Below are 14,158 nucleotides of genomic sequence, written 5' to 3'. Positions count from 1 at the left end.
ATCCTATTGGAAAAGGAAACCTCGGGAGCCCTCTTCATGTGTAGGTATCGTTCACATCTGAAGCATGTGAAGATAGATTACTGTACTATCGTGTACCTAAAATCATTTTCTACGAATACGAACATGTCTACACTGAAGGCAGTGCAGCTCTTTTTCTCTTTTTTTTTTGGTCATGTATTGTAACGCGGGGCAATGCACACAATAACATGTAATGTTGTGTATCATCATAAAGGGCCAGGGCGATGATTGGATCTTGATGGACGTGGAGAACTGATAGGTGATGTGAGTGGTATTGTGATCTATGGTTGTATGTTTACTGATGAATGCATAAGGAGAGGTGAAGGGGTTGCCTTTTTTTTTATGTCGATCGGCAGGGAAGCGATTGGGAAACTTTTGACTTTGTTTTTCAACCGAATATATTGATTGAATAGGTCGCCGACAATTTTACGGGGCGTCACGTCGTTGCCTTTTTCATGTCGATCGCGAGCGAAGCGAGCGTTTTTTTTTTTTTTTTTTTTTTACCGACAATATGTATTGAATCGGTTGCCAACACCTTTAGGGGCGCGTCACGTCCTTCTTTCTGTGCTGATCGCGAGCGAAGCGAGCGCGAAATTTTTGACTTTTTTTTTTTTTTTTTACCCACAATATTTATTCAATCGGTCGCCAACACTTTTAGGGGTGCGTCACGTCCTCTTTTCTCTGCTGATCGCGAGCGAAGCGAGCGCGAAATTTTGACCTTTTTTTCTCTTTTTAATTCTTTTTTTTTTCTTTAAGAAAAAATATTGATTTCATAGGTCGCCAACATTTTTACGGGATGGAACATCGTTTATTTGTTTTTCCAACCGTCTTTCTGTCTTGAGCCCCCGCCAAGTTAACTTTATGGTGGACAAAAACTATGTGCGGTGGGTTACCGCGGGGTTCTCCCGTTTCCTCCCACTTTCTTCATTCCACCACCATTTCAATCATTTCTCATAATCAGCGCCTCTTTTAGCCTAAGCGGCATAACGTGGGACGTAAAACAAAGATTTCCTTTAGTTGCTTTCTGTCTTGATTACGAGCGCGAAATTTTTTACTTTTTTTTTCTTTCTTTTGATATTATTCATTTAATAGGACGGCAACACCTTTACGGGCCGCCGCGTCGTCGTTTACACTTCTTCAGCCCATATTCTTTCTGCTTGTTCGTTTTCCGGCATCTTGTTATCACCGCCCGCGGGAATGCCTATGTCTTTCATCGCTTTTTGAAGCAAATCTTTAATAAATATGCACTCTCACATTTCTACTAATATGCATACCACAGTGGATAGACTGTAACTAGGAAAGCAGAAGCCTGCATATCATATTATTTAACAGTTGAAAGTGAACTGCCATTTTAAGTTTGATTTTGATCAGATGAGTGCAGTTCAACTCGTCGACAATTGTGAAGATTCTCGAGGTTAGGGACCATCCATTTTGTGCTTTGTAATGAAAATGGCTGCAGCCAAACTTCTCTGATCTGAATGAAACTTGGCATGATGATACATCTTGACCTGCTCTACAAGTTTATTTAGTATTTTCCGTTGCGCAGGCTTTTGCTTCTCCAGGTTCTCCCATGGAACTGAGAAACGTATTCAGTCGAACTTCTGCGGTAAGTCAGTATATCATCCTGAGAAGTTTGATCGAGATAGCAGAGGTTCGACTATTCGTTTTTCAATTCCATGTGATATTACAACACGGTGAACTAAATTTATATAGAAACACTTTGATTTTGTTTTGTTTTTTGCTAGCATTAAACTGAGAAAATGTTATTGAATAGACAGAGAACACCACTCAAAGAAAAGTACATCATAAGAATATATATATGGTTGCTGTGGTTCTCGGTTTAATTTGCTAGTTAAGAAACTTGCTCTAAATAAGTACATCTTACAGGTGAAAAACTAAGCCAGGCGATAGAATTAAATATAAAGTTATACACTTTTATTTTACGTTTACTAGTGTTGGGTTACTACTGTAAAATAAGTCAGTATATATGAAAGATAACTGTATTAGGTACTATTTTCCACCGGCGGTGTATTCTTGCATAGTGTACTTAATGTTTACAAGCGGGGCGCTACTAGTATGGATGCATGACAAGTGCTATTGAAACTCGAAAACTAACTGGTTTCCACTACCCTTGCTTATACGTATACCCGCGTCGCCTTCGCCTCCTGTTCACTTTGGACGCACATTCTTGCTATCGCTCAGGCCCCCAGCTTTCTCCTGTTTTGGCTCCCTTAAATAGTATTCGTGCTTTTTATTGGCCACCTGGCAAAGCACTTGTAATGATTTTACACCAGTAACTCTAAAATACATGTGTATTACTTTATTTAATTCTGTCGTCTGCAGAATTTTTTTTTTTTTCGTACAAATATGCCTTTTCATGCAGAACACTGAATTTTGCCTGTAAATTTTTGAGAATATGCTGTGACGAAACTTGAGCACCGTTCTTCTTTTCTTTCTTATCACGAGTCTTCTTTAGCCTAATGAGCACAATCATCACACGATAACGACTATTCTTTTCATTTAACTTGTAAACAAGTTGAACTAATAATAATAATTGATGTACAAAGGAGAAGTGTCCTACATATTTGAGGTAAAAAATAAAATAAATATACTTCTACTTCATCCGTGTTTACAAAGTTAAATGTTATCGATTTACAAAAAATGGTCACCTATCCACACACTGACCAGGCTCGACACTGCTTGACCATACATATTAAAACATCGGTCCCACTGAATACACAAGTAGTAAGCACATTCACATAAAAATAATTAGGATTACAGTATATAAAATGTGTTAATTAAAATAGCAAATGCCTTACCTTATCACAGGCGATCCAAAGCCACTGCACATCATCTGCTACGCACACTATATTCCTCCAATATTTCACTCACTTCCTATATCACGCAACAGAAAATATTAATAAAATTCACTTAGCAACATTTTCATTTTTAATCAACAATACGTATAACAATTAAGAATAAAATTAATTGTGAGCACATTGTTATAATTAGAATACTGTTTTTATTCGTTTACAAATATGGGATTAATATAGAGCTGGCAGCAACAATATATACAACTCATCCTGTATGTATCGTAAATCCTAACTTGAGAAGACATCTCTGACGCAAACAATGAGACAAGAAATCAAATACTATATCCGACACATTTGGGGTTTATTGAACTTCAATGTTGGAAGATACCACCTTGTCGGTAGTACAAATGTAATATCCTTACAACACGCGGAACTTTTGCCAGGCATATCTAGGAATTTGGGAAGATTAATTGATATCCTTAATGTGCAATGTATGATTATGACGCATTGTTATGTACACGCAGACGGAACCAGGACAATCTATAGATGACATTTGCACTGTGTTTGGACAATTTGTTCGCAGAAAGTAACCGTTTTTGTCTATGAATACTTGAGAACATGGAAGGTATGAGATATACATTTTATGCGCAAATATTATAATACAAATCATTGTTAGTTTGGTGGATGCGTGAAAGAAAGAAAAGGAGTAGATTTTTGCAGACGTCCGGATATAAAGCGAGAACTGAGAATACGCATCTATAACATCTATTTTCTTTGTGTTAATGATATCGATGAACTAAACGGGGAAACTAAAATACAACTGTTTGCAGTATAATTCGAAGTATAGTCAAGTGCAGAGGCGTACTCACGGGGTGTCCACCGGGTGCGGACTCCTCGCAAAAGTTCCTAAGTGAACATACATTTGCAGACTTTCTCATTAAATGTAGTTATTAACAGGGAAAATATTGATGTATCATCAATATAAATCTGATCTTACACTTCATCTGTACTCTGTCTGTATCATGTTTTTGTGAAAAAGTAAGTGGAATATTTATCGTGTTTTCGAATGCAGAATAATAGTATATAGACATAGTGGCTTGTAGTATTGGAACCTTGCCCCCCGAAGCTTGGATCCCTTAGAAGAAAAAAAAAATGCATGCGCGCCTGGTGAAATGGTTAACGAATTCAGTTCACTCGATGAATCGACAGATAGTAATACACATTTCGACAGATCGACAGCATTCGACAGATACAGACATATGAAAGTAGCACAAGAATTAGGCGAAAGTCCGTGCGTTTCCTCAATTCACGTAGGAAACAACAGAAAATATCAACTACCATAAAATAATCCGTATATATATTTAATTTATTTGGAATAAAATAAATATAGAAACAACCTGTTCATACATAACTACGGTAAGTGCGTTAATTGCTAACGTAAGAACAAATATGAAACAAGGCACAAAATAAAAAAGAAAAATAAAGTTAAAGGGAATAAATATTTAGGCTTGATTGTCATTCGTATTAAGAAGCTGGGTAATAAAATGTTAAAATCTACAGAAAATTATGAAATTAAATCAGGATTTGAAATAAAAGTCTATACATTGGAAGTAGGCCAGGGAGTTTGCAAGGCAGATGTGTGCGACACGCGTTACTTTATAGATTCCCTTCATTGAACTATAGTAAGCAGTACGAAGATGGTACTTTGCGTATAATCACAGGAAGGATTGAAGTTAATTACCATGGTAATATAATTATTTATTGATAAGTATTTCCATGTTAAATTATGAAAATTATAAGCACAAGGAGGGTGAAAAAGTAGTGTGACCGACTTAGCAATGACTGAAACATAAAATAGAAAAGCGAATAAAAACAAATGCCTTTTGAGTTATGTGGAATAAAGTTTCTTCTAGCCAGTAAGGAAGAATAGGATCTGGTGCATTCATTGAATACCTGAAAAAAATCGTTTATCAAAATAGAAGGAAACACACTTATCGTTGTGGCAACTACGAACTTCTGTTTACCTCAGCCCGCCTCAGCAAGTGCTTTCTATCCGGTCCGCGCTCCGTAACCAAACTCAACGCTGCCTGCCAGCGAAAATTTCATTCTTCAGTATCGTTGAGTTTATTGCAGAAAGCAATGGCAGATACGGCATCAGCACCTGCAGCCCCGGCACAGGCTTCTCCTAAGAAGTCTGCAAAGCCTAAGAAACCAAAAACAACACCTTCTCATCCAAGAACATCAGAAATGGTGAACAACGCCATCAAGAATTTGAAGGAAAGGGGAGGAAGTTCACTGCAAGCTATTAAGAAATACATCTCTCAGAACTACAAAGTGGATGCCGAGAAGCTTGCTCCATTTATCAAGAAATACTTGAGAAGTGCAGTTGCTTCTGGGTCTTTGGTTCAGACCAAGGGAAAAGGTGCATCTGGATCGTTTAAGCTTAGTGCTTCATCGCTGAAGGAGAAGCCTGAAGGTGGATCTTCAACCAAGGCGAAACGATCAGCATCAAAGGAGAAGAAGCCTGCGAAAAAGCCAGCAGCTAAACGTCCCAAGAAGACTGGTGAAAAGAAAAAGGCTGCTGCTCCCAAACCTAAGAAATCACCATCTAAAGTGAAGAAGGCAAAAACTCCCAAGAAGCCAAAGGCCCCGAAGCCAAAGAAGGCTACAGCAAAACCGAAAAGTGCTAAGAAGGCTGCACCAAAGAAGAAGTAAATGTGTCAGTAAATCATCTGACATTTTAAAACGGCTCTTTTTAGAGCCATCAAATACTTTGAGAAGAGTAAAATTGTGCTTTTCCTATCATTATCACATGTTCATTCATAGCAATGTATAGTATACACGCAAGGGACTTTGAGTTTTCTTTTTAACCGAAGCACTTCTTGATGTAAGTGCTTTATAACAGAGGGGAATTGAGGGTGGGGAAAGAAAGCTTTCACGGGTGTCAAGAATGGTGTACTCGAAAAAAAATGGGGAACACATTACGTAATGTCAATTTGTGATCACTTACTTTTTCCTTGTTCCTATCTTCAAGTAGCGAAACAGTACAGAAAACGCACTTAATGCATTTGTTAGAAAAACTTTTGCAGGCTGACTGGGTTCGATTCTCGGTGGGAGCTCAAATGTTTCGCATTGCACGTTAATAAGTAGGTCCACGTTTGAAACAGCCTTGCTGCTGAAAGGGACACTAAACTAAAATCAACTCTTTTCAAGGCTGGGGTGAAAGAAATGTTCGAACTTATTACAACTCGTGAAAGTGAAGTAGACTGTTTCAATTTAACGTCGTACTATTATGATTTTTATGATAAAGGAGACGGGTGATTACGCCTAATGAATGATGGAAATACTGGTGTAATGAGAAAGTGTTAGGAAAAGGGAACACGCTAATAACCACGGATACCGTCTTATAATTCGTAATATTGCTATAAAGAAAAATAGTAACACCAGCAGAAATGTAGGTGTACAATTGAACTGATGTTAAGTACAAACAGACACTTAAAGAAAGTTTAGTTTAACGTTTGCATTCAACAGCAGCGACCTCTGAGAAAATATTACTTTTGCTACCTTGGAAGAAGTACATATTTCGCCTGCGAGTTCTATGAGATTAATAACGTTGAGAAGGGCAAACAGTGGTTGAATCGAAGTTAACTTATGCAACATATGGCAAAATCGAATCCTTGACCACATAAAACGAAGATAATCAATCGGTAAACATAGGGGAAAACTAAAGAATATACTTGAAAGATAGGATGATATACGAAACGAGAGGAAAACGAAGGTAGATGTATTAACTATGCAACATACGGCGTGAGAATTTAAAAAAAAAAGATAACAAGTATGGACAAGATCCTTGTTAGGATAACAGCATCTCTAAGTAGTGTATTGGTCCTAAAAAGGACCGTTTTTGAACTCAGTGCCAGAACTTCAAACTTAAGCACGTTCCCCACGGATGCGGCGAGCAAGCTGAATGTCCTTAGGCATGATTGTGACTCTCTTTGCGTGAATAGCACACAAGTTGGTGTCTTCGAAAAGCCCTACAAGGTAAGCTTCACTTGCCTCCTGTAAAGCCATGACAGCTGAGCTTTGGAAGCGAAGATCTGTCTTGAAATCTTGTGCAATTTCTCGGACGAGTCGTTGGAAGGGCAGCTTGCGGATGAGCAATTCAGTGCTCTTCTGGTAACGACGAATTTCTCGGAGAGCCACAGTACCAGGCCTGTAACGATGGGGCTTTTTCACTCCACCGGTAGCTGGAGCACTCTTTCTTGCAGCTTTGGTGGCAAGCTGCTTTCGAGGAGCTTTGCCTCCAGTAGATTTCCTAGCTGTCTGCTTGGTACGTGCCATTGCAACTGTCACGACTTGTTTCAAATAATTGCGCGCTGAATGAAGTCAAGTTATATAAAGAGCAAAACCGTTAAATCAAGCTATTTCTCATTGGATAAAGTCAGTCGAAAAGGACAGTTCTCATTGGCTTAGACACGTTTTGTGTTTTTCCTCCGTGCTTTCCCTGCATGATCGAAGGAACAAAACCACGAGTCTTGGGCTGCTTGGGCTTGTATTTCTCGTGTGTGGTGAGCGAAGCAGTAACATATCGAAATGACAGGACGTGGAAAAGGAGGCAAGGGTCTTGGCAAAGGAGGTGCCAAGCGCCACCGTAAAGTTCTTCGTGACAACATCCAGGGTATCACCAAACCCGCTATTAGGCGTCTTGCTCGCCGTGGTGGTGTGAAGCGTATCTCTGGTCTCATTTATGAAGAGACCCGAGGAGTATTGAAAGTATTCCTGGAGAACGTAATCAGAGATGCTGTTACATACACAGAACACGCCAAGAGGAAGACAGTGACAGCTATGGATGTTGTGTATGCCTTGAAGAGGCAAGGAAGAACCCTGTACGGTTTCGGAGGTTAAGTTGGGGTTCCTCCTATTTTGGATATAAAATTGGCATAAACGGCTCTTTTCAGAGCCAACAAATTTATATAAAGGGAAAGATTTACTTTGTGCGATTTTCTGTTAGATTATAAGAATTCGTGTAACTACATTAAAGCCTTTTGATGCACACAAAATTACAGACGTAGAGAGATTAATTTGAGAAAATCATACGTTTTTTTTTACATTATGTACGTTCATGTATACGTATTCATATGTAGCAGTATTAATGCTGGAGAAGGGGTTCTGGTTGGAAATTGGCGATTTGTTGGAAGTAGCGAGCATGAGAGATGCGAAACGCAAGTCGGAATTTCTGTTCTGACAGTAGGATGTACGTATAGAGGCTTATACAACTTCTATACTGTGCTGTGAGGGGCGAATAATGCGTTAGAAACCTGAATCTTGTCCTTTATCTTGTTTACGTGGTCTTGGGTTCGATTTTTTTCTTTTGCGGTAGTGTCTATTGTGATTTACATGTAAATTAATGACACTTCGTAGCGGGTTAGTAAAATAAAGAGTAATACAAATATGAGATGTAGGTTAATGCATTGTATACTTCACATTATTTACTAAAGAAAGGCAGTAGTTACAAGAAACCTAGGCTCGCTCGTTGGGCACAGTAGCAAATGAGTTCTGAGATCAGAGAATAAGAGTAGTTGCGTATTACAAACCATATACATATAACACATATCACACAAATATGAATATCGACCTTGCAAAGAATAAATCGTACTTAAGTGTGCATTTAATGTCATTACTATGTTGCAAAAGAAATTTAGGAAAGTTTTTTGATCCGCTCTGTTCATGATGTCATTGGGGCATAGTAATGAACAATAATAAATGTCGAGAACATATTGAACAGAGTAATTTCAGCCAAGCCAACGCAAGAGAGAAACATGAGTGCTTTAAGAATGTTGGAAATTCCTTTGTCTAGCATGAAGTACATGAGAATATGTGGTATGAGGTTTTCTTCCATTGCTGAGAATCTGGGCTCGACTGTCCTGTCCTCTGGGTAATATGAGCCCGATGTACGCAAATATCAAAAAAATGTAGCTAGCGACAATACAAAAGGTAATGATCTTATAATTAATAATGTAGTGGGAACTAAGCACATCGCTGTTTGGAGTATTCTAAAGATAGTGTGACTTCCTATGGGCTTCAATTACGATCGACGACTACACATACTAATTAATCGAATAGCAGCGAGAATTTCGAATGACACTAAGCAACTATCTCAGACACTTTTGATGAGTCTGTATATCGAAAACAATTCATTTCAATCGTAAATCTCCTCTATAAAGGGGTTTGTGGCCCTCATAAGGGCCGATTTGTATGAGATATAGGTCTTACATTTATGCCTTCTTCTCAGTTTTCTTGGGCAGAAGTACAGCTTGAATGTTGGGCAAAACACCACCCTGAGCGATTGTAACTCCAGACAACAACTTGTTTAATTCCTCGTCGTTACGGATAGCTAACTGCAGATGACGTGGAATAATCCTAGTCTTCTTGTTGTCACGAGCAGCGTTGCCTGCCAACTCAAGAACTTCAGCTGCCAGGTATTCCATGACTGCAGCCAAATACACGGGAGCGCCAGCACCAACTCGTTCGGCATAGTTACCCTTTCGCAAAAGACGATGGATTCTGCCTACTGGGAATTGAAGGCCAGCCCTGCTGGAGCGGGACTTGCTCTTTCCCTTGACTTTTCCACCTTTGCCGCGACCAGACATTGTTCAATATTCTTTCGTAATAAGATGAGAGGAAAAATTGCGGCCTCCCATGAATCAAGTCAGTTTTGTTACTACTTCAAGCGTGCACCCGAGTGCATCAAATGAAAAGCAAGGCAGTTGGCGCGAATTGAAACACGTACTGTAATTTAAATGAAGTCGATAAATCGGCGGACACATCTCTAGTCAAGACGCCTACTTCAAATAGTATTTTTGAACTTCAATATTTGGAGTTTTACAGAATAAAAATTGAACCGTTCCGAGCCAGACCTTATATTCAGTGCTACAGATGCCAAAGGCTTGGGCATACACAATCTTCTTGTTATGCAACTCCACGCTGTGTCAAGTGTGCTGGTGAACATATGACTTATCAATGTACAAGAAAAACTCAAGATGAAGCAGTAAAGTGCCCGAACTGTGGCGGTGGTCACCCCGCCAATTATCCAAGATGTCCAACCATTCATCGTGTTTTATCAAGAAGATCATCTCAAAATAAAGTACCAAAACCTCAGGACTTTCCCCCTCTTCAGAAGGGAACCCCACCAGAATTTACACCCAAGAAGCATCCACAATCTTCCTATGCAGAGAAAGCAAGCTCTTCATTCAAGACTTCACAAACTACATCACCCCCGCCTACTGAAGACTCAGCTGTTAGTTGGCACGACCTATTACAATTATTTCAAGATCTCCAGTTACCAAAACTTCTACAAGCAGTGCAAAAAAGATTTAGTGATATTAAAACAGCTCCAGATGTTTTCACAAAGCTAATTATCTTTTGTGAAATTCTTGAGGAACTTCAAGACTGATGAAATAGCAATTAACATACAGGACCAAAACCCTTTTCAGAGCCACTGTACTGGCTAACTTCCATTGGCCCTTCACCAACAGCCAATCACAGGCAGCCCTCTCCTTAAATCAACCAATATCTTCCTTCACCAGCTTTTCCTTCACTTTAACAAAACTTCGGATCTTCAATCAAGACTTCAATGAGCCGGCGACGGTCTCCGGCCATTATCAGTTCTACGTTGTGCATCTACTCAATTCAAAATCTACTTCAAATGCGAGGCAGGGGACTTCCACTAGTCCCGGAACTCAACCACTCAATCAACCCGTCAATTATAACTTGGCAAACTTGGCGGACACATCTAATTTTGCTGAACGAGTGAGTCATCATGCCACCAAAAACTAGCGGAAAGGCTGCAAAGAAGGCTGGTAAAGCCCAAAAGAATATCTCCAAGGGAGATAAGAAGAAGAAGAGGAGGAGGAAGGAGAGCTATGCCATTTACATCTACAAAGTTTTGAAGCAAGTGCATCCTGACACTGGCATATCTAGCAAAGCTATGAGTATCATGAACAGCTTTGTTAATGACATCTTCGAGCGTATTGCTGCTGAAGCTTCTCGTTTGGCCCATTACAATAAGCGGTCAACTATCACCAGCCGGGAAATCCAAACAGCTGTGCGCCTTCTTTTGCCTGGTGAACTTGCCAAGCACGCTGTAAGTGAGGGTACGAAGGCTGTTACCAAGTACACAAGCTCTAAGTAAAAATCTTCTTCAAGATTTTTCATTTCAAACGGTCCTTGTCAGGACCAACACATTATTCGAAAGAGTTAAATCACGAAATTTGCTTCATTCTGTTATGTAGAAACACCTTGAAATCCAATTTCTATATGCTGTTAGTAAAAAAGTAAAGCACATAGCGGAGATGTGTCGTGCTTGTATACGAAAGGCATTTACTCGCCGGAGATCTACACTTAGTCATAATAATTTACTTTTAAAAAGTGGTAATACATTCCGTGTTAAGTATAGTAGTAGGTGCACACGGATCGGAAATCAGGTTATTTTAATGTGCCGTGCAAATAAACAGGCTGTTAGTGTAAGAAATAGTGGGTATAACGCTTAGAATATCGATTAATCGCTATGAAATAATGTTGATAAATTATCTCTTGAAAGTACTATAAAATTAATGTTTCTAGTATTTTCGTACTTGAAGGATAATGAAATTTGAAAAAGAGATGCCAACAGCACCTGGTGTTCCCAGGCGGTCACCCATCCAAGTACTGACCAGGCCCGATGCTGCTTGACTTCGGTGATCGGACGAGAACCGGTATATTCAGCATGGTATGGCCGTTGGCAACTACCTTTTCTTCAATGTCCTGTTAAGGAAGTATGTTTTAAGTAAGAATTGACATTATTAACTATAAAGGCAAGCATATTAACGTCGTTAACATTACTTGGAATATACTAATATTCGAATAAATATTTGAATGTTCGAATGATGAGTGATTCGGATGTTCATAGTGCCACTATGTCCTATCGAGTTTACTATCACGAACCACGTATGAAATTGTATATAAATAAATAAAAATAAATCCTTTATTAAGTATTGATTACAGGAAAAAGGCAAACTTACATTCTTTAATGTACACAATGAAATGTATGAAAGATATTTTTAAGATATGTTTCACTTACCCTTTATAACGCAAGGTAGTTTTCAGTGTAGCATCCTCTTCAGCTGCGAGATAACGTAAGGCAGATGATCATTCAGTCGTGAAGCACTAAAATGTAATATACATTTTAACTATTATCGATAAGAATTATTTACTGCAGGGATGCAAATAAAGTGAGGCAAATTAGTAAATAAAAACCGATACTGTAACTGATAATGTAATTACGTATCTGTATTAGTTGTATATACAGTAATCGCACGATTATCCGCGGAGTTGGATGTTGGCATAATCGCGCATAATCAGCAGTATGAGCAGAAAAGGGAAATGAAATGAAATCTTTAGATTTACGTCGCATACTTATACCGGTTACGCTAAAGGAGACGGTGATGATGAGTACTGAATGAAGAAAGTGGGAGGAAACGGGAGAAACCCGAGAAAACCCATGAGCACGGTCTTTATGCACGACAAAGTTCACACGGCACGAGCTGGGATTGAACCAGGGACCCCAAGCACCGGAGGCCAAAAAAGGGACAAAAAGTCTTTCGTGCAACTTTCGTTTTCGGTAAAAAGTTTACACATAATTTAGAAAGAGTAGTTTTCTGGTCTTTTTATTTCACAAGTTGGTTCATGTCTATATTTTTTACATGCATAAAAAATTTTTCAACTCCCTTGCTTAGTTCCTGTTAAAGACCTCTACCTCTGATTGTATTTTTTGCACATATTCTTATTGTTTTCAGACAACATTTCTAAGAGCGTAATTTATCGTCAGCAAGAAAAGAAAAGGAAAGCCTCGGATAGTGGAATGTGTACTGTATATATATATATATATATATATATATATATATATATATATATATATATATATATATATATATATATATATATATATATATACGTATTAGTATATAGTTTTATTTTATACGTCTCCTATTATTACACAATGTGCAGATATTGTGAAAGCGCAAGTAAATATGTATAACTCCCCGTTCTGCACTTAATAACTTGAAAGAAGTTCGGGGAAGGTAGTGTAACAGAAAGTGCAAACAGAAATGAGGGTTTACAGGCATTTAATATTATTCCGTAGTAGTATGATTTTTTGTAAAATATATATATATATATATATATATATATATATATATATATATATATATATATATATATATATATATATACATACATATTCAATGATATAGTAAGAGGTTAGCAGCACTGATAGAACTGCAGAAAGTACAAAACCGTTAATAAGAAAGAGAGAGAGATGGTGGCCGCTTTTGTGCTTTTCATTGGCTAATTCCGAATTGCGCGCGAATACGTACGAGATTTCTTTCTTTTTCCTCTTCGCAGCCCAGATGTTGCCAATTAGAAGTTTTTAGTACTACATTTGTATGAAAATGTTGCCTTTAAGAAATGTGGTTTGCATACGGAGAAAAGAGCAAAATGAATATTTATCTTAGTGGGCATGAAAAAAGACGAAACATTTTGCAAGATGGACACACGAACTTCCTTAATGCAGGCGTTCAGTACATTATTGTAAAGAAAAAAACACTAAAAAGAATTACTTCAATATCCCTAGCAACATTCAACAATTCATAGAGAAAAATCTTTATTTTGAGAACAATGGAAAACTATGTAATTGTAGATAACTACTAAATTTAATGATTAAGGAAAACGTTTAGGCCCGGCCCTTCAGAAAGAAAGTGCACAGAATTTTCTCTCATGGAAGCAATTGCAAAATCAACATTTTGTTTGCAGTTATAATTAGAGGATCTATATACAGGGTGTTCGAAAAAGAATGTATCCTCTTGAAAGAAAATATTCTCTGGGCCCCTAATCCTTTATATACCGAAAGGAAGTTTGTATAGCATTTTTTCTTACCTTCGTTAGAAGAATTGAAAGTGACTACTATCGTGACACGGGAGATATTTGATCGATAGTCGAATTACTCCCATGCTCGAATGAACACGTCTCTTGTAAGGAGAGGAAAGGCTTCTGTGATCCGCTATCGCAGCTGTGTCATATCTGCAGAGAATGTTAGGACACAAACGTGATCTTTGAGAGCCTCGTGAAAAGAAGTCGCATAGTATCATGTGTGGAGACATCGGGGCCATCTGAAGAACGCTTCATCATTAGGACCAAGGGCGAGTTACGAAACACTCTGGGATATATTTATTAACATAACTTCTCGTCATTCTGCAAGTGTGGTGGAGCTCCATCCTATTGGAAAAGGAAAC

At 38.3% G+C, this 14,158-nt stretch overlaps 1 non-coding gene across 1 annotated transcript; it reads right to left on the bottom strand.

Annotated features, from left to right (window-relative positions):
- Window positions 1–11,493: 11,493 nt before the first annotated feature.
- Window positions 11,494–11,612, bottom strand: LOC145677934 (5S ribosomal RNA). The gene has a single exon (XR_014130101.1). It is a non-coding gene; the product is annotated as a 5S ribosomal RNA (ribosomal RNA).
- Between the last annotated feature and the right edge of the window lie 2,546 nt (window positions 11,613–14,158).

This window comes from Thermobia domestica, unplaced genomic scaffold, assembly GCF_964235325.1.
Source record: "Thermobia domestica unplaced genomic scaffold, izTheDome1.hap1.1 HAP1_SCAFFOLD_1639, whole genome shotgun sequence".
NCBI classification, from domain to species: Eukaryota; Metazoa; Arthropoda; class Insecta; order Zygentoma; family Lepismatidae; genus Thermobia; species Thermobia domestica.
This window is presented reverse-complemented; position numbering and strand designations above follow the sequence as displayed.